General features: G+C 45.2%; 5 pseudogenes; all 5 read left to right on the top strand.

Annotated features, from left to right (window-relative positions):
* Nucleotides 1-684: 684 nt before the first annotated feature.
* On the top strand, nt 685-803 carry LOC143957420 (5S ribosomal RNA; annotated as a pseudogene).
* Nucleotides 804-898: 95 nt separating this feature from the next.
* Nucleotides 899-1,018, top strand: LOC143957579 (5S ribosomal RNA; annotated as a pseudogene).
* A 13,786-nt stretch (nt 1,019-14,804) lies between these two features.
* LOC143957582 (5S ribosomal RNA) lies at nt 14,805-14,923 on the top strand (annotated as a pseudogene).
* Nucleotides 14,924-18,452: 3,529 nt separating this feature from the next.
* LOC143957286 (5S ribosomal RNA) lies at nt 18,453-18,571 on the top strand (annotated as a pseudogene).
* A 322-nt stretch (nt 18,572-18,893) lies between these two features.
* On the top strand, nt 18,894-19,012 carry LOC143957535 (5S ribosomal RNA; annotated as a pseudogene).
* The last annotated feature ends 1,234 nt before the right edge of the window (nt 19,013-20,246 follow it).

Here is a 20,246-nt window from a genome sequence, read left to right as displayed (position 1 = left end):
AGTTTGATAGGCTGCCGTATCGCCGGAGAGCCACGAGTATATTGGGAAGCGAAATGTGTGGATTGGAGACGAAAAAAATTAGATCGTCAGCGTACGCCGCAATTTTGTGGTGTGCAGAGGGTTTGGATATGCCAGTAATATTCGGGTCATTCCGAACGTGACACATAAGTGGTTCCAGTGTCAGAATAAAAATTAGGGGAGACAGAGGGCACCCCTGCCTCGTCCCATTAGTGATGGGGAAAGAGTCCGAGCACTCTGAAAGCACCCAATCTCGTCTGATCTTGGAGGCTAAGAAGAGTCAGGCCTGGTTAGTACCTGGATGGGAGACCACCTGGGAATACCAGTTATTGTAGGCTTCTTTTTATGTTGTTGGCCTTGATTCGTTTTGTTTTTTTTTCGCTTGTTTCCCAAGGTGACCATCTTGGCATTTGTCAAGAGGGTTGAGAGTGCCCAAAGAGATTGCCTATGGGCACATAAGCCTGAAAGCGCCCGATCTCCTCTGATCTCAGAGGCTAAACAGGGTCGGGCCTTGCTAGTACCTGGATTGGAGACCACCTGGGAATACTAGGTGCTGAAGGCTTATTTTTATGTTGTTGGCGTTGACTTTTTTTTTTTTTTTTTGTTTGTTTACCAAGGTGACCATCTTGGTGTTTGTTAAGAGGGTTGAGAGTGCTTGAAGAGCTCGCCTATGGCCACATAACCCTGAAAGCACCAGATCTCGTCTGATCTCAGAGACTAAACAGGGTCGGGCCTTGTTAATACCTGGATGGGAGACCACCTGGGAATACTAGGTGCTGTAGACTTCTTCTCATGTTGTTGGCGTTGACTTGATTTTTTTGTTTGTTTCCCAAGGTGACCATATTGGCGTTAGTCAAGGTTGAGAGTGCCTGAAGAAATCTCCTACGGCCACACCACCCTAAAAGAGCCCAATCTCATCTGATCTCAGAGGCTAAGCAGGGTTGGGACCAGTTTAGTACCTGGATGGGAGACCGCCTGGGATTTCCAGATGCCGTAGGCTTCTTTTTATGTTGTGGCCGTTGACCTATTTTTTTCCGCTTGTTTCCAAGGTGACCATCTTGGTGTTTGTCAAGAGAGTTGAGAGTGCCTGAAGATATCGGCTACGGCCACATCGCCCTGAATCTGTTCCATCTCGTCTGATCTTGGAGGCTAAGCAGGGTCAGGCCTGGTTAATGCCTGGATGGGAAACCGCCTGGGAATACCAGGTGTCGTAGGCTTCTTTTTTTTTTCAAATATAATTTTTTCTCCAAATAGGGGAAGACGGTCCCCCGAGTACATAATGCAACAGAGAAATACAGAGCAAAAAGCAGCTGAACAATACTTGATACAGGTATATTCGCAACTGTGAGTCTGCCTTCCATCAATCACAATGATTCGAGGCACGGATAAAGTACTGTACCAAGATCCAGGGTCACACAAACCCCCAGGTCCCTCCGGCATAATCCATCCAGAGGGGGGTGTGGGGCCGTCATTCCCAATTTTCCACTCTTTCCAAAAGAGAGAGGGGGTGGAGGGGGTGAGAGATAGGGGAGGAAGGCAGAAAAGAGAAGGGTTGAAAGATCAGAAAAGGAGAAGAGGGGACGAGACACGATGGCAGCCACTGTCCAAGGGGCCAGTCAAGGAAAGCTCAGAGCACTAAGGCGATAGCAGGCGACATCCTTCCAGTGAGAATATAAAGGTATTCCAGATGTCTCAGGTTTGTTTAAAAAATTCTTGTATACCTTGTGATGTGAGGATCAAGTCCTCCATTTTTTTTAATGTCCTCTATTTTCTTAAGCCAGTGAGTAATGAAAGGGGGGGGAAATTTTTTCCAATAGAGAGGGATGCAGGATTTCGCCGCATTTATCACATGACGTAAAATAGATTTTTTTGTACTTCTTAATGGGAATCTGTGAATGGTGCAAGAGAAAGAATGCAGCCTCTTCCTGGATGGAGAAGTCTGTGAATTTTTGTGTTATGCATCGGATCTCTGTCCAGAAGTCCACCAAGCTGAGGCAGGACCAAAAAATGTGCAGCAACGTGCCCTCTTCTTCTCCACACCTCCAGCATATGTTCGAGGAAGAGGAGAAACATTTCTGCAGCTTTGATGGTGTCAAATACCACCTGGTGAGAAGTTTAAAATTCGTCTCCTGTATCTTCGTGCACAGCGACATTTTGAGAGCCAAAGTGATAATGCGTTGTCTCTGTGCTGGGGAAAATTAGCAATTAAGGTCCTTTTCCCAGTTGGACAGACAGGTTAAGTGTGGGTAATCTGTTTGAGAGAGAATGTGGGCCAAAGGGCCTTCGCTCCTGCATAGAGTCTCAAACTCCGTCTGAGGGCGGGCGAACGTTTGAGGATTGGGGATGGAATGGAGAAAATTATGTCGTTGCGCCGCTCTCCAAAAAGGCAGTTGGAAAAGCCCTGTCGGATCTGTTAGGGTTGAGAAAGAAGGCCATTTTCCATCAATGACGAATTTAGACGCATTGTCTAGGTTGGAATTTCTAAGTGGGTCCCCAGTTCAAAGGTTGGATGGCCACGTATAGGGAATAGGGGGGAAGTCAAAGACGTGAGTGTGTTTTGGGTAGCGATCAGGTGACTGACTTTCAACTAAGCCCCTATAGTGGGATGTGACATAAATTCTGTGGGTAAATACTTATAGCACTACATGGCGCTTCTTAGCGGAATTCGGGAGTGAGCTTAGAAAGTTTGTTTCGATTCCAGTCCAATACACGGCCCAGATAGGAGGCCAGGTAGTAGCGTCGCAAGTTAGGGAGAACCAACCCTCCCTGTTGTTTAGACAATGTCAGCTGTGACCGCTTAAGTCTGGGATTTTTGTGGGCCCAGTTAAATTGAGTGAGCAAGGATTGAGCTTGCTTAAAAAACAGGACTGGAATCTGGATCGGGAGAGCTTGGAAAAGATAAGTAAATTTAGGGAGTATGTTCATTTTAATGAGATTGCATCTGCTGAACCAGGAATGGAGGCCAGAATGCCACCCGTGAAGCAAACTGCGGATCTTAGTGACAAGGGGTGGGGGGAAGTTCAACATAAACGTACGCGCGATGTCCGGTGGAATGTAAGTACGTGAGTATATCTTACTTATCCATGCCAGCATCCGTTCACTCAGACCTATATGGCAAAGGACCGAGAACATTAATGTCCATTTGACCCGATCAAAAGCCTTCTCTGCATCAGTACTCATGAAAAGACAAGGGGTCCCAGATGACTTTGCTTTACGGATCAGGGTAAGCACCTTAGTGGTGTTGTCCTTATCTTCCCTGGTGGGAATAAAACCTAACTGGTCAATATGTATAAGGGACTACAAGTGATGTGCCAATCACGTGGCGAGGAGTTAGAGAATAGTTTTAGGACCGAATTTTGGAGGGAAATGGGTCTGTAGCTTCCACATAGGCCCGGGTCTTTGCCCTCCTTAGGTATCAACGAGATGTGGGCTCTAAGGGTATCCTCAGGAAAATCCCCATTTGAGCTCAGAGTATTAAATAAATTCACCAAGCGCGGGCCGAGAATAGGGAGGAAGGTCTTAAAGTATTGTGCGGTATATCCGTCAGGGCCCGGAGCCTTACCCACCTTCGGAGGTCCCACGGCCGTCTGGACTTCTTCCAGTGTGATCGGGTCCTCCAAGTACTCCCGTGATTCCGATGAGAGGGTTGGTAGACCAGAACCGGTTACATATCTGTCTATATTGTCCTGTCCAGACCCTGAATCGGGCAGGTTGTAGAGATCAGAGTAACATTTTTCAAAGACTTCAACTATTTGGGTTGGGGTAGAGGCCCTCTGGCCATTCTCATCTATCAACTGTGGTATGTAAGAGCCAGATTTCAACTCCTTTACCGACCTGGCTAAGATTTTTCTGCATTTGTCCTCTGACTCCTACGTCAGTTTACGACAGAACTGGAGTGCCGCTTTCGCTTTATAATGGAGAAGGACAGCAATATGGGTATGGAGTGTCCCCAATTCAATCTCTAAGGTCCGTAAGGGGGTATGTTTATGTTTCGCTTCCACAGAGGCAAGTTCACGAAACAGATTAGCAAGCTGTTCCTGATAAGTACCCTGCGGAGTACTGACTTGTGAGCCTCCCAAATTATCCCCGGGTCACAGTCCTGCTTTAGTTTTCTTGGAAATAAAGGTCCAATTCCCTGGTCACATCTGCTAAAACTTCCGGTATCTGGATGAGGCTCTCATTAAGGTGCCAGAATAGAGACCTAGGTGAGGGGTAGGGAGCGAGGAGCAAGAGGCAGAAGTGTCAACCGATGGCGAAAGGGGACATTAAAGTCCCCACCTAATATCAATTGGCCCTCCCGAAAGTCACATAATCTGTGCAGGGTAGTTCTGAGGAACGTGTCTTGGTGATCATTGGGAGCGTACACAGTGGCAAATGTAAAAAGGTGCTCTCCAATGTGGCCCCTAAGAAAAAGATATTGGCCCCCAGGGTCCACCAGAGAATCCTGGAGAACCCAGGGGAGCCTGCTAGAGATCAGAATGGAGAGGAGGGGTTAGTAGAGTGGTAGACCTTAGGGAAGGATCTCGACCATAGAAAGGGGAGGCTAGTATTTTTAAAATGTGTTTCTTGTATAAAGGCCACATCAGTACAGGATGTGTTCAGTTTTCCCAGGAGGATCCACCGTTTTTCAGGGGAGTTCAGTCCCTTAACGTTTAGAGAGGTGACCTTGACTGAGTCTCCCATCGCTCCTCGGGGAGGGGGAGGGGGACGTCAGAGAAAAGCAAAGAAAGTTGAACCAAGGTAGGTTTTGGGTAGGTAATGCATGGCGGGAACTAAGGGGGAGAAAGGAAGGGCAAATGGAAGGAAAGGGAAAAAGAGGCCGGGCACCCCAACCCCAGGGGGAGAGGGAAATTAAGGGTTGTCCGCACTCAACAGTACAGGAAGGGTATACTAAAACAGCACAATTATGCTATAGCGCTTACCAGATGTACACTGGGTTTAAAGCGCTGTCCTACTTGGGTTATTGGGTAGACAGGTCGGAGAGGGAGCCCCCGAATCCTAGTCCCCCCAGTCCCGGCAGTGGTAAATGTCACGTCTGATACCGCTATGCAAATAAAAGACAATCAGTAACATCAAAGAAACAAAAAACAATAGTATAACCAAAACAGAGGTAGAGCATATAACTGTCAGCACTGAGGGGTCTCCTCGGCTCGCCCTAAACATAGGCATGCACGAGGGAGCCCGTCACAACAGAAAAGGCATCACAGAATGGGATCCACCACCCCCCATCCCATACCCCTAAAGTACATGCAGTCCCCGAACAAATGCATTTCTCCCTTTGGCAGATTGTCCTCTCCTTACCCCCTCTCCCCTGTCCACGCCCCGGGGGGAAAAGGGGCAGGGAAGGGGGAAAGGGGGAGTGGAAGGGGGGAAAGGGGGAGTGGAAGGGGGAAAGGGGGAGGGAAAGGAGGGAAGGGAAGGGTGGGAAGGGGGGGAAGGGAGGGGGGAAACAGGGGAGAGGGGACAAACATGCAGAAATGTCAAGTCCTTTAGCGCACTCCCACCAGCAAACACCCGGACCCCATAAATTTCAACTCCTCCCCTCCATGGTCACCACATCAAGATGAAAGAGGAGCAGCCCTGGTCGGTGCATGGAAAATCCGGCAGGCAAGGGGCTGGGGCCACCATCCCTCCATCCAATGGGAGACTTCACCCGAGCAGCAGTCCTAGGGCCCGCCAATTAGTGTCTCTCCTGCATCGGCATCGGGGGCTGTGTAGAGCATCCAGAGGGAGGCTGGGACCGCCCAAACAGTAAGGGGTAAATCCTCCAGGGGGGTCCAGAGTCACCCTGGAGGGAAGCAGTGTCTCGTACCAATAGGCTCAATAAATAAGTCATCCAGGGTCCCCGAAAGCTGCAGAAGGCAATGTCGGCAAAGAGTAGGTGGGAGCCAGAGGGGGGGACAAGGGGCGCATCCAGGGGGAGGGGACACATATGCGGGAATGTCAAGCCCTTCCAGTACAGCGCATTAGGTATCACTCAGACCCCCCAAAGTGCAACTCCCCCATCTAAGGTCAAGACTCCAGAAGGGAAGATGAGCCGCCCTGGTCTGTACATGAAAGAACCTGCTGCCAAGGGGTTGGGGCCATCATCCCTTCCTCCAATGGGAGATGCCACCGGAATGAAAGCCCTGTGTCCTGTCAAGTGGTGCCCCTCTGACAATGTCGTTGTGGTATATGTGGAGCATCCAGGGAGAGGCAGGGACCACCCAAACAGTGAGGGGTAAAGCCTCCAAGGGGGACCGGTGTCAGACAGGAGGATAGCTGTGTCTTGTACAAGTTGGTTAATTAGACAAGTCATCCAGTGTGTTCCTGTGAGCAGCGGAAAGAAAGGTCGGTAAGGATTATGAATGGGTGGGGGCCAGGGAGTGCATAAAACTGCCACCAGATGACCGGGGCAGAGAGGGCAAGGGGATGAAACTCAGATCTGGTAGGTGGGGGCGGGGGTGAGGAGTGTCCCTCATATTACTCACGTTGGCCATACCTTGAAGCTGAGCGCTCTGCATACCCAGGACGTTCTTCTGTATAATCTAGCCTATCTGTATACATTAGCCTGTCTTTAGTACACATTAGTCGGTCCTCTGTATACACTAGTCTGTCTGTATACACTAGTGTATACAGATAAACTAGATTATACAGAAGAACGTCCTGGGTATGCAGAGATGGAGGCTAGGGTATACAGAGAGAGAGGCTAGAGTATGCATACTTGCTAGTGTATACAGACGGACTAGTGTATACAGAAGACCGGCTAGTTTATATAGGGAGGCTAATGTGTGCAAAAGACAGGCTAGTGTATACAAATAGGCTAGATTATAGAGAAGAACATCTTGGGTATGCAGAGAGAGAGGCTGGGTTACACAGAGAGGCTGGTGTATGCAGACTTTCTAGTGTATACAGACGGACTAGTGTATAGAGAGGCTAATGTATAAAGAGTATAAATGTATACAAAAGACATCCAAGGGTATAAAGAGAGACTCGTGTATGCAGAAGACCGGCTAGTTTATACAGAGAGGCTAAAGTGTACAAAACACAGGCTAGATTATACAGAAGAACGTCATGGTTATGCAGAGATGGAGGCTAGGGTATACAGAGAGAGAGACTGTGTTACACAGAGAGGCAGGAGTATGCAGACTTGCTAGTGTATACAGATGGACTAGTGTATACAGTAGACCGGCTAGTTTATACAGAGAGGCTAATGTGTACAAAAGACAGGCTAGTGTATACAAATAGGCTAGATTATAGAGAAGAACGTCCTGGGTATGCAGAGATGGAGGCTGGGTTACACAGAGAGGCTAGTGTATGCAAGCTTGCTAGTGTATACAGACGGACTAGTGTATACAGTAGACCAGCTAGTTTATACAGGGAGGCTAATGTCTACAGAAGACCGGCTAGTGTATACACATAGGCTAGATTATAGAGAAGAACGTCCTGGGTATGCAGAGATGGAAGCTAAGGTATACAGAGACAGAAGTTGAGTTACAAAGAGAGGATAGTGTAGGCAGACTTGCTAGTGTATACCGGTGGACTAGTGTATACAGAGAGGCTTGGGTATACAGAGAGCTGTATATGTATATGTATAAAGAGATGCTAGTGTATACAAAAGACAACCAAGAGTAGACAGTGAGGATCGTGTATACAGAAGACCGGCTACAGAGAAGCTAATTTGTACAAAAGACAGGCTAGTGTATACAGATAGGCTAGATTATACAGAGGAAGGTCCTGGGTATGCAGAGATGTAGGCTAGGGAATCCAGAGAGAGACTGTGTTACACAGAGAGGCTAGAGTATGCAGAAGAACGGCTATTTTTTTTTTACAGATAGGCTTGTGTATACAGAAGACAGTCTGGGGAATTCAGTGAGGCTAGTGTATGCAGAGAGGCTGGGACACCAAGACTATTGTAAAAAGAAGGCAGGCTAGTGTATATAGATTACGGGCACCTGTATACAGAAGACAGAGATGCTAGTCTATATTGAGTGGCTGGTGTACACAGAGAGATTAATGTATACAGAAAAGCTAGCGTGTAAAGAAGACAGGACTTTATTTTTTGCTAATGCAACTACTTTTGAAACATATAAAGTGCTTTTTTCATATTTTGGTGCTGTTAAAAAGTGGTGTATTGTCAGTGGTGATATCAATGTGACAGTTAATGTGGAGAACTACAACTATTCAAAATAGAGCAAAAGAGTGCTAAGTTTATTTTGTTAAGTCATTGACTGATAGACGTTAAGTAATTGGCCGTTATTGGTTTGGCAGTACATGGTTTATTTTGATGTAAGATAGTTTTATTCTCTACTTATAGCCAAGTTTTAGACGACTTTATTATTAGCATTATTCGCATTATTCATATATATTATGCAGAGTGTAAGTACTGCAGTGAGACGATATTGCTTTTAAAAGATTTGTATTATTATACATAGCATTGTTAGCAGACCAATAGGACAATTTACATGGCTTAATATTGCAGAGCGTAATTTATCAGGAAAGAGATTCAAAGCGTTAGTTGCAGTAGCTTCATAAAACTGAGAAATCGTTGCATTACTCTAAATTTAAAATATGTTCCGGCAGCACTGAAAAGACGATATTAGATGAGTGATCTACACATTTCGTTATCCCGGTAGCACTGAGTGGACTGATATTAGATGAGTGATCGTTGTAGTACAAATTCAGTTTCCTATAGCAGAGAGATACCAGCTAAATGTGAGACGAGCAATTAAACTGTTCACGGTAGCATTGCATTACTCTTAATATGTGCAGCGTGTAAAGAAGCAATAAGATGGTTTTGTATTATCCTAAAATTAGCAGTATACGTAATAAAGGTGAGTAGGTAACCTGGATTTAGACATAGCAAACTCTATAATCTAATTTAGCAAAATTAGAAAGTATAATATTGAGACAGTATATACAGGTCGAGTTTAAGTGGAAATACACAAAATATCTAGCTTACCTTTACATTATTCAATAGAGCGTTGCAAAGTAATACCAAGGCAAAATGTCGGAATAGCAATTAGATGAGATGATTGCTGTAATCATGAAATATCAGCAACGCTTAGGTTTCTATCGGATGAGAAAGTATAATAACTGGCAAAGTATGACATGGCAAAGAGACAAATTGCATTAGAGATGTGAGATGGACATGAAATGTCAATCCCCATTGGTTACTTACATGTAAACGCGGCTACATACAGCAAAGTGTGAGCTAAGCAGCTAAAGGGTATTTAAGAGTAAATTGACGTAGCTTGAAAATTCCAACGTGTAAATCGTTCCATTAATTATGTTACGCACGAAGACGGCTTACACTGACTGTTTTCCGTTTCCACTGGTCATCGGCATAATGTATCAGTAACCATGAACATTAATAATGATAGACAGCTTACATTAGGATGTATGCATGATGTGAATGTAAAATGAATGTAAAATAGTTGCATTATGTGTTATTAATGTATTGCTATGCTTTGCTACTGCAACCACTTCTCAATCAAGTAAACCGTCCCACTGCTTTTCTCACATTTTGCCGCTGTTAAAAAATGTTTTGCAAGTGTTATGTGTTACAAATGGTTATCAGTGTGACAGTTAATGTGGAGAAGAAGTAATACACAAAATAGAGTCAGAAAGAGAATCCTATTGCATAGAGGTAGCGAGAGATGGTTGCATTAATCTTAATGTGCAGTGTGTAAAAGGTTTTAAAAAGATGGTTTTGTGTGACTTTTGCTTTAACGTAAAATTAGCTGTAGACATTATAACTTGTTACAATGATTTAGAGATAGTAATCTCTATAAAATAATAATAATAAGTATAGCAAAACAAATTAGGAAAATTCAAAAGGGATCAAGGGATAGTAGCAAAGTCAAGGGATAAATGCAAAGGTACTCTATTTAACAGTAAATTGACGTAGCTTGCAAATTCCAACGTGTAAATCGTTCCATTCATTTTGCTGCTCAAGAAGACGGCTTACACTGACTGTTTTCCGTTTCCACTGGAAAGAGAATCCTATTGCATAGAGGTAGCGAGAGATGGTTGCATTACTCTTAATGTGTAAAGGTTTTAAAAAGATGGTTTTGTGTGAATTTTGCTTTAACGTAAAATTAGCTGTGGACATTATAACTATGGTTAGGTTTACAATGATTTAGAGTTAGTAATCTCTATGATATAATAATAATAAGTATAGCAAAACAAATTAGGAAAATATTGAGGCAGTATATATAGGTCGAGATAAAGTGAATACACAAAAGGGATCAAGGGATAGTTGCAAAGTCAAGGGATAAATGCAAAGGTACATTATTTAAGAGTAAATTGACGTAGCTTGCAAATTCCAACGTGTAAATCGTTCCATTAATTTTGTTACGCACGAAGACGGCTTACACTGACTGTTTTCCGTTTCCACTGGAAAGAGAATCCTATTGCATAGAGGTAGCGAGAGATGGTTGCATATGGCAGAAAGACGGCTTACACTGCTTTTCTCACATTTTGCTGCGGTAAAAAGAAATGTTTTGTCACTGTGTTTTAACTGTGACAGATAAGGTGGAGAAAAAGAAGTAATACAGAAAATAGAGTCAAAACGTGGAAACGTTTATTTGTCATGACAGCTGATACTGGTTGAGCAATAAAACTGTTTTATTAAGATGTAAGACTAGTTTTATTCTCTACATGTAGGCTTTTAACCGAGTTGTATAATATAGGCGACCAATAGGACATTTAAATGGCTTAATATTGTAGGGAGGAAGTATCGCTGTTCAAAGGTAAGAGATTGAAAGCTTAGCTTGAAAATGGCCGAGAAATAGTTGCGTTAGTCTAAATTTAAAGGATATGCCGGTACCAATGAGAAAGCTTATTGATTGACTAGTTGATCTTTGCATTACACAATCCTATTATTATTATTATTATTATTATTAAGATCATAGTGCAGAGAGATACTCAGTTAATGTCAGAGATACTCGGTCAATGTCAGAAAAGCAATAAAACTGTTTACATCGTTAGAGAGCGATGGTTACATTACTCTTAGTATGTGCAGCATGTCTGGTAGCAAAAAGCGGTAGAAGTGAATAGATTTAAGCGGATTTTGAGATAGTACTCTCCATTTCTAATAAGAAATAAAGAAAAATAAGTCAGGATGGTGTGTCAGGACTGTCACATACTCAAGGTCCCGGTACAAATATGCAAAATAGAGCAAAAGAGTACATGGTTTATTTTGATGTATGATAGTTTTATTGCATGCTTGATGTGGATGATTAAAATCGTGTAGTGATCTATATTTAGCATAAGAATGAAAAGGCATAACATGGCAATGAGACAAACTCCATTAGAGATGTGAGCTAGATGAAATGATGAAATGTCTCTGTATAGCCCAGATTGTCTTCTGTTATCACTTAGCCTACCCTCTAAATTCACTAGCCTCTCTATATACACCAGCATGTTTACACTAGCCGGTCTTCTGCATACAATAGCCTGTCTTCGATATACACTAGCCTATGTTCTGAATACACTAGCCCGTCTTCTGTCTTCTGTATGCCCTAGCCTGTCTTCTGTATACATTAGTCTCTCTGTATAAACTAGCATCTCTGTATACCCCAAACTGTCTTCTGTACAAACTTGTCTCTCTTTATAGCCTGTCTAGCCTCTCTTCTGTACACACTAGCGTCTCTGTATACACTAACCAGGCTTCTATATACAATAGTTTCACTCTATGCACTAGCCTCTCTGTATAATCTAGCCTCTCTATATACCCTCTCTCTATATATAGTGTTCTGCATCTCCGTAGTGGTAGCCTCTCCGTAGAAGCCAGCCTTTATTCTGTATTCACTAGCCTTTCTTCTGTATGCTGTAGTCTTTTATATATACTAGCTTCTCTGTACACCCTTGCATCTCTGTAATACACTAAACCCTCTGTATACCACAGCCTGTCTTCTGTATACACTAGACTGTAAACACTAGCTAGAATACACCAGCCTGTCTTCTGTACCCACTAGACTCTCTGTATACACTACCCAGTCTTCTGTATACACTGTCAGCTTGGATGTATACCCAAGCCTGTCTTCTGTATACACTAGTCTCTCTATATCCACTGTCCTATCTGTATACACTCGACTCTCTCTATACACTAACCTCTCTATATACACTAACATCTTTGTATATACTAGCCTCTCTTTAAATTAGCCTCTCTGTGTACCCCAGCCTCATTGTTTACTCTAGCATCTCTGTATACTCAAGCCTATCTGCATTCACTAGCCTGTATTCACTAGCCTTATATATACTAGCTTCCTGCTTCTCTGTACACCCTTGCATCTCTGTACACTAGACTCTCTGAATACACTAAACCCTCAGTATACCACAGCCTGTCTTCTGTATACATTAGACTGTAAAAACTAGCTAGAATACACCAGCCTGTCTTCTTTACCCAATAGACTCTCTGTATGCACTACCCAGTCTTCTGTATACACTGTCAGCTTTGATGTATACCCAAGCCTGTCTTCTGTATACACTAGTTTCTCTATATGCACTGTCCTTTCTGTATACTCTCGACCCTCTCTATACATTAACCTCTCTATATACACTAACATCTTTGTATATACTAGCCTCTCTTTAAATTAGCCTCACTGTTTACTCTAGCATCTCTGTATACTCAAGCCTATCTACATACACGAGTCTTCTGTATTGTGTATTAACTAGCCTTACTTCTGTATGCTGTAGTCTTCTATATATACCAGCTTCTCTGTACACCCTTGCATCTCTGTAAACACTGTGTAAACTAGCCAGTCTTATGTATACACTCGCCGACTGTATACACTAGACTCTCTGAATACACTAAACTCTCTGTATACCACAGCCTGTCTTCTGTATACACTAGACTGTAAAAACTAGCTAGAATACACCAGCCTGTCTTCTGTACCCACTAGACTCTCTGTATACACTACCCAGTCTTCTGTATAGAATGTCAGCTTTCATGTATACCCTTTCTGTATACACTAGCTTCTCTATATGCACTGTCCTTTCTGTATACACTCGACTCTCTCTATACACTAACCTCTCTATATACACTAACATCTTTGTATTTGTCTTTAAACTAGCCTCTCTGTGTACCCCAGCCTCACTGTTTACTCTAGCATCTCTGTATACTCAAGCCTATCTACATACACGAAACCTGTATTCTGTATTCACTAGCCTTTCTTCTGTATGCTGTAGTCTTCTATATATACCAGCTTCTCTGTACACCCTAGCACTGTAACAGTACTAGGTTCCTGTATTACAGAAACAGAACACCAGCAATAAGGTGTATACTGTGCAGGAGGCACACAACACCGACTCTAACTTCTGCACTGCAGATGCATGTATTGCAGAAATTGAACACCAGTAATAAAGGGTAGCTTCAGGTGTGTACTGTGCAGGAGGCACATAACACCCATTGTAACAGTGCTAGGTTCCCAAGCAGTAAAGACACTGTCCCTGCCTATCGTCCTCTTTCCCTGACCACCGCAACACACTATACAAGGCCGCCATGCTGGCAGCCTTATATAGTGTGGGGTGTGTACTAAACCCCCCCTGAGCTATAATTGGCCACAGGAATCCTGCCTGTGGTGAATTGTGGCTCTCCTCACACAGGATGTCACATCTGTTCTTATTATATAGAACCTATTATGCTCCTCGTAAACTTTTTCAGTTTGGCCAAACGGCCGGACGCAAGTTGCCCCCGGTGCGGGAACATGGGGGGAGACATGATGCACATGTTTTGGAGATGCCCGAAGTTGATCCGCTACTGGACAGAGGTGACAGGAACCATTGATCGGGTGGTTGGAACCTCCACCATGATGGAGGCAAAGTATTGTCTCCTGGGATTAGTTGAAGGAGTTGGAAACCCGGGAAGTAGCCAGATGGCAGTTCTGAGATGCCTATTTCAGGCAAGGAAACTGATTGCCCAACCCTGCTTAGCCTCCAATGTTGGCAATGACTTGGTTTTTTTCGCTTGTTTCCCAAGATGACCATGTTGGCGTTTGTCAAGATGGTTGAGAGTGCCCGAAGAGATCGCCTATGGCCCCATCACCTTGAAAGTGCCTGATCTTGTCTGATCTCGGAGGCTAAGCATTGTCGGGCCTGATTAGTAACTGGATGGGAGACCAACTGGGAATACCAGGTGCCGTAGCATTCTTTTTATGTTGTTGGCGTTGACATGCTTTTTTTTTTCCGCTTGTTTCCCAAGGTGATCATCTTGGCATTTGTCAAGAGGGCTGAGAGAGCCCAAAGAAATCTCCTACGGCCAAATCCCCCTGAAAGCGCCCGATCTCATCTGATCTCAGAGGCTAAGCAGGGTCCGGCCTGGATAGTACTTTGACCTGTTTTTCTTTCGCTTGTTTCCCAAGGTGACCATTTTAGCATCAGTCAAGAGTTTTGAGTATGTCCCAAAGCGTTTGCCTGAGGTCACATCACCCTGAAAGCGCCCGATCTCAGAGGCTAAGCAGGGTCTGGGTCAGATGGGAGACCGCCAGGGTCTATGTTGTTGGCGTTGACCTTTTTTTTTTCACTTGTTTCCCAAGATAACCATCTTGGTATTTGTCAAGAGGGTTGAGAGTGTCTAAATAGAACACCTATGGCCACATCATCCTGAAAGTGCACAATCTCATCTGATCTCGGAGGCCTAGCAGTGTACGGCCTGGTTAATACCTGTATGGGAGACCATCTGTGAATACCAGGTGCCGTAGGCTTCTTTTTATGTTGTTGGTATTTACCTGTTTATTTTCGCTTGTTTCCCAAGGTGACCATCTTGGTGTTTAACAAGAGGGTTGAGAGTGCCCAAAGAGATCACCTACGGCCCCATCACCCTGAAAGCGCCCAATCTCATCTGATCTCAGAGGCTAAACAGTGTCGGGCCTGGTTAGTACCTGAATGGGAGACCGCCTGGAAATACCAGGTGCCATAGACTTCTTTTTTTGTTGTTGGCTTTGAACTGTTTTTTTCGCTTGTTTCTCAAGGCGACCATCTTGGCGTTTGTCAAGAGGGTTGGCCGTGTCTTGAAGAGAACGCTTACGGCCACATCACACTGAAAGCACCTGATCTCGTCTGATTTCAGAGGCTTAGCAGCATCAGGCCTGGTTAGTACCTGGATGGGAGACTGCCTGGGAAGACCAGGTTACATAGAAGGATCTGGTCTGGTAGTGTCTTGATTGGGAGATCGCCTGGGAATACCGGATGCCGTAGGATTCTTTTCATGTGGTTGGCTTTGACCTGTTTTTTTTCCCTTTTTTCCCAAGGTGACCATCTTGGCATTTGTCATGAGGGTTAAGAGTGCACAAAGAAATTGCCTACGGGCACAACACCCTGAAAGCGCCCAATCTCGTTTGGTCTCAGAGGCTAAGCAGGGTTGGGCCTGGTTTGTACCTGGATGGGAGACCGCCTGGGTTTTCCAAATGCTGCAGGCTTCTTTTTATGTTGTTGGCGTTGACTTGTTTTTTTTGTTTGTTTCCCAAGGTGACCATCTTGGCGTTTGTCAAGAGGGTTGAGCGTGCATTTGATCTCAGAGGCTAAGCAGGGTTGGGACCTGGTTAGTACCGGGATGGGAGACCGCCTGGGATTTCTCGATGCCATAGGCTTTTTTTTTAAGTTGTTGGCATTGACTTATTTATTTTTTTTGTTTTATTCTTTTATTAAGTATAAGTAGAACAATATAAATATAACAGTCAACCATACAGCATGACCCAGGGTCACAATTACATGCTAACAAAAAATAGGCAGCCAAATAACTCTGGGTTCTCAGAGGGGAGTCCTACAATTTCATGCAGAAAATAGAGAAACCCCACCTCCGACATGTAGTACAGTATAACTAGTGCAGCTCCGTTCGGACAAATGTAATCATGGAGAACAACTGGGACCACAGCGAGCCAGCTTATCATGACCTACGTGAACCAGAGCAAAATATGAGCCGGTCATGTCCAGAACCCTGGGGTTCTTCTGGGTCCCAAAGGCTAGTAAGGAGACAAGGCATAGTCAAAAGGGAGGACGGGGGAAGAAGAGAGTGCAAAGACGGAGAGAGAGGAGGTGGGGGGATGGCGACGGGGAAAAAAAGAAAAATAAAGACAAAAAGGAGGGGGGGAATGCCACCCAGGGCAGACATGGCCTACGTAGGTAAACGTTAGATGTTCAGTCGTTTTCTGGGACGGAGGCACTGCTCACCTCCCGAATGTAGTCTCGAGTACCAGTAAAATACGTCCAGGGCCTCCATGTAACACTAAATGCCTCTTCAGTGTTGTGAAGGGTGGCGGTCAATTCTTCCATCCGGAGAATATGATTGACTTTGGAATACCACAGCACCTTGGATGGGGGCTGAGGCTGCCTCCACAGTGCGGGAATGCAGGCCCGGGCGGCATTCAGGAGTTGCATCGTGAGGGTTTTTTTGTATTTTCGAACAGGCTGTTCGGTCAAGTGTAGAAGGCACGCTACTGGGAACCCAAAAGTTCCTCAAGGTCGGGCATGCCCAGAAAAGGTGTCCCATGGTCCCCATATCTGAATTTCACCTCCAACAAACATCCGGGATCGATCTATCCATTTTATTCAGAAGGTATGGGACTCTATACCAGCGTGAGACTATCTTGTATCTTGATATTGGTTTGCGATGGAAGCTTTATGTACTAAGGTCAGGATCTTCCCTATCTGTTGTGGGGTAAATGTGATGCCTAAGTCCCTCTCCCATTTGTGGATAAATGGTGGGGGTCGACTCCTCCTCCTGACTACTCAATAGGTTGTACAGGAGGGAGAGGGTGTGTCGCACAGGTTCCCTTTTGTGACAGATGGATTTATAGGGTGTCAGGTCTCTAGGAGTGTAGGGGGCCCTTTGTATGGCCAGAAGAAAGTGACGAAGTTGATAAGCACTAAACAAGTCAAGCGGAGGGTCAGAAAGCTCGGCGACAGTTTACATGGTCGGGAGCCCTCCCGTGGGCCACACCTCTCCCAGACGCTGTTTCCCCACCACTGTCAACTGTCGCAGTTTCTTGTTGGTAAATCCCGATGGGAAGTCTGGATTACCTATAACCGGAGTCATTGGTGATGGCAGGGGAGCAATGTGTGTGCAGCGGAACAACCTCCGCACAACAGCCAACGTAGCTCCCACTACGGGGTGACCTCTGAGGTCTTTTGGTAGGGAGGACAGGAGCCACGGGGAGGTCAATAGGGGAATGGATCCATCCTCAATCTCCATCTCCACCCACTGCTTGTGTGGGCCATTACAATGCCAATCAACGACTCTCGCTAGCAGAGTCACTCTGTAGTATTGTCTGAGATCTGGGAGACCCAGACCCCCCTTGTCCTTTGGTCTGGCAAGCAATTGCAAACGGGCTCTGGGCGGTTTGCGCGCCCAAATAAAGTCCCGGAGCAGCACCTGCAGTTTTCTGAAAAAAATTGGGGGTAACCGGATCGGTAATGTCTGGAACATGTATAAGATCCGAGGGAGGGCCATCATTTTGAATGCATTACAGCGCCCGAACCAGGTCAGTGTTAAAGCATTCCAGTTTCCCAAATCAGATTTCAGTCTATCCAGGAGAGGGACAAAATTAAGCAGGTACAATTGCGCTAAATCCGCTGCGATGTCAACGCCCAGTTAACGTATAGATTTTTCAGCCCAGTAGAATGGAAAAGAGGAGCGGAGCCTCTTGGCCTCACCATCCGGAACCGATATATTCAATACATATAGGCTGCCGTGTCGCTGTAGAGACGCAAGTATTTTGGGAAGCAAAATGTGTGGATTGGAGACGGAAAAAATTAGATCGTCAGCGTACGCCGCAATTTTGTGGTGTGCCGAGGGTTTGGATATGCCAGTAATATTCGGGTCATTCCGAACGTGACACATAAGTGGTTCCAGTGTCAGAATTAAAATTAGGGGAGACAGAGGGCACCCCTGCCTCGTCCCATTAGTGATGGGGAAAGAGTCCGAGCACCACTCGGTCACCCGTACCGCTGCCGATGGCGTGGAGTAAAGCGACATTACCCAGCTCATCATGTTGGGGCCAAGACCTATATGTTCCAGGGTGGCCTGCATAAAGTGCCAGGCCACCCTGTCAAAGGCCTTCTCCGTGTCCGTTGACAACATAAGCAAGGGCCTTCCCTGTACATGCGCCGCATGGATTAAATTGAGGACTCGGGCCGTATTGTCTCTAGCTTCCGACTTATTTTAATTTTTTTGCTTGTTTCCCAAGGTGACCATCTTGGCGTTTGTCAAGAGGGTTGAAAGTGCCTGAAGAGATTGCCTACGGGCACATCACCCTGAAAGCACCCGATCTCGTTTGATGTTGGAGGCTAATAGAGTCGGGCCTTGTTAGTACCTGGATGGGAGACCGCCTGGGAATACCAGGTGTCGTAGACTTCTTTTTATGTTGTTGGCGTTGACCTGTTTTTTTTTCGCTTATTTCCCAAAGTGACCATCTTGGTGTTTGTCAAGAGGGTTGAGAGTGCCTGAAGAGATTGCCTATGGCCACATCACTCTGAAAGCACCCAATCTCGTCTGATCTTGGAGGCTAAGAAGAGTCGGGCCTGGTTAGTACCTGGATGGGAGACCACCTGGGATTACCAGTTATTGTAGGCTTCTTTTTATGTTGTTGGCGTTGATTCATTTTTTTTTTTTTGCTTGTTTCCCAAGGTGACCATCTTGGCATTTGTCAAGAGGGTTGAGAGTGCCCAAAGAGATCGCTTACAGCAGCATCACCCTGAAAGAGCCCTATCTCTTCTCTTTTCTGAGGCTAAGAAGGGTTGGGCCTTGTTAGTACCTGGATGGGAGATGGCGTTGGAATACCAGGTGCCGTATTCTTCTTTTTATGTTGTTGACATTGACCTGTTTTTTTTTCACTTGTTTCCCAAGGTGACCATCTTGGCATTTGTCAAGAGGGTTGAGAGTGCCCGAAGAGATCACCTATGGCCCCATCACCCTGAAAGCGCCCAATCTCGTCTGATCTCGGATGCTAAACAGTGTCGGGCCTGGTTAGTACCTGGATGGGAGACCGCCTGGGAATACCAGGTGCCATAGGCTTCTGTTTTTTTTGTTTTTTTATTTAGTAGTATGCGACATACAATGCAAAGGCAACTTCACAGAATGTGTGATACAAATAGTTACAAACAAACGATCATATTGCATGGATATCAGAGCCAATGGTAAGAAGTCTGAGGAGAATAGCACGTGTACAGCTTTGCGGTCATATCAAGATGAGATTAAAGCTCCATCTCGTTGGGATCCTCTACCACTTAAAATATTATTGATACTAGCCCTGCTACCCTCGAAGAGTTTAGATATCCATAGATAGGGGAAGAGTATTGTGTAGTAGTCAAATGGGGTCGGAACATACCATTTTCTTTTCCCTTTTTTGAGTTAAGAAGGGAAATAGTAGAACTGAAAGGAGGGAGAAGGGGAAAGAGAAGATTGGGGAAGGAAATGGCAGAAAAGGTAAAGAAGGGGTAAGGGGGTGTCGTGGGTAGAGTGGATAGGGTGGGGTCCCCTCCCAGGGAGCAAGAGACGCCCTCGGCTCACCAGCTCATCAGCTGTCCAACGTTTGGAACAGCGATCTCCAACGATCACCATGAGCTTACTATGTCTCGCGGAGGTATTCTTCCGAAAAGCGAAACTGGGTCCAGTAGAACCATCTGTTCCCATGCTCCTCCGTTTTATCCCTCATTGTGGCAGTCAGGTCTTCCATTCGTTCAATATCATTTACCCTTGCGAACCACTGGGTCACCATTGGAGCAGATTGCTCTTTCCACTGACTTGGGATGCAGGCCCTAGCTGCATTGAGGAGATGTTTAAGTAAGGACTTATGATAACGCTTTCTCGACATAGGAGTTAGATTGAGAAGAACTGCTGCGGGATCATTGGCTAAGGAAATGTCTGCGAACTTGTGGATGAGTCTCAGGACAGGCTGCCAGAATGTTTGTAATTTAGGGCATTCCCAGAAAATGTGGAGAATGGTGCCAGTCTGTTGCCCACAGTGACAGCAGCGGTCAGATTGACCGGGGAATATTTTGGCCAACACCACCGGTGTACGATACCAACGTGTGATCAGCTTATATGAGATCTCCTGATATTTACTGCAGAGTGACGACTTATGGGCGAAAAAGAGTATTCTGTCCTTCTGTGGTTTGGAGAATGTAGTTTGTAAGTCCCTTTTCCATTTAGCTAGGAAGGGTGGATCCGTGGAGGATTGTGCGTCTGTCAGGATTTGGTAGGACCTAGAGAGGGAACCACGAATTGGGCCATCATCCAGGCAAAGTTC

This window comes from Lithobates pipiens, unplaced genomic scaffold, assembly GCF_037356315.1.
Source record: "Lithobates pipiens isolate NorthernLeopardFrog02 unplaced genomic scaffold, aLitPip1_a1.2 Scaffold_52, whole genome shotgun sequence".
NCBI lineage: Eukaryota > Metazoa > Chordata > Amphibia > Anura > Ranidae > Lithobates > Lithobates pipiens.
Note: the sequence above shows the minus strand (reverse complement) of the source record. Positions and strands in the feature narration are given on the sequence as shown.